The 879-nt window shown below is 32.4% G+C and overlaps 1 protein-coding gene across 1 annotated transcript in view; it reads left to right on the top strand.

Moving 5' to 3' along the window:
• Positions 1-879, top strand: part of XRCC2 (X-ray repair cross complementing 2) — a 161,420-nt gene that overhangs the window by 58,525 nt on the left and 102,016 nt on the right. Inside the window, exon 5 of the mRNA XM_023521783.1 lies at positions 293-374. The gene's annotated coding sequence lies outside the window, so the exon portion shown is untranslated. The remainder of the gene's footprint in view (positions 1-292; positions 375-879) is intronic.

Below are 879 nucleotides of genomic sequence, written 5' to 3'. Positions count from 1 at the left end.
GTCTAATGATCTTGTATTATTCTGAAGAAGAGTAAAGATTGGACCAACTTTAGACTTGATTAAGTATGAACTTGCCTTTAAAAGAAACAGTGCACATTCCAGTAATATATGTTAAGGAGGCAAAAGGGAAATACGGAAAAAAAAAGAAAAGAACGAAGACACAGGAGAGAAAGTGGACGGGACAGATAAGCACTTAATATGGTAGAGATAATTCCAATTGTAAATAGATTGAGCTCCTGCAAAAAGTCTTGGGTCATTAGATTTTTCAGAATCTACTATATGCTTTTTACAGAAACGCATCTAAAACAAAGATACAGAAATTTTGAGAGCCAAGAGATGCCAGAGAGATACCCAAAAGAAGCTCCTGTAGCTGTGTAAGTGGACTTTATAGTAATATATTCTGTTTGAACGAAGATCGCCACACAGTGATCAAAGGTTTGATTCATCCTTTAAGTTTATACGTCCTTAGTAAGATAATTTCAAAAAATATAAAGCAAAAATTTAGAGAGCTACACAGAGCAATTGACCACGTTACCATTATGGCAGATATTTTAATAAACCTGGGAGACTGAGTAGTTAAAATCAGTTAAAGACCTAGTCAGAACAAACGTGATCTAGTGAACATATGTAGAACTCTGCATATGGAATAAGAATCCATACTCTTTAAACACAAAAGGAAAATTTATGAAAATTGATCACATGCTATGAAAAAACATCAAATTTCAAAGAATCAGTACCATGGAAATTATTTCCCTTGACCAGAAGGCAACAACAAAAAGGATAACTAAAAAGGTTCTAAATTTAGAAAAAATTTAAATTTCTAAATAATCAGTAGGTCAAATAAGAAATCATATTTGAAATGGGAAAGTGCCAACATAT

This window comes from Pteropus vampyrus, unplaced genomic scaffold (genome assembly GCF_000151845.1).
Source record: "Pteropus vampyrus isolate Shadow unplaced genomic scaffold, Pvam_2.0 Scaffold316, whole genome shotgun sequence".
Lineage (NCBI taxonomy): Eukaryota > Metazoa > Chordata > Mammalia > Chiroptera > Pteropodidae > Pteropus > Pteropus vampyrus.
The sequence above is the reverse complement of the archived record's forward strand: the minus strand, read 5'-3'. Positions and strand labels throughout refer to the sequence as shown.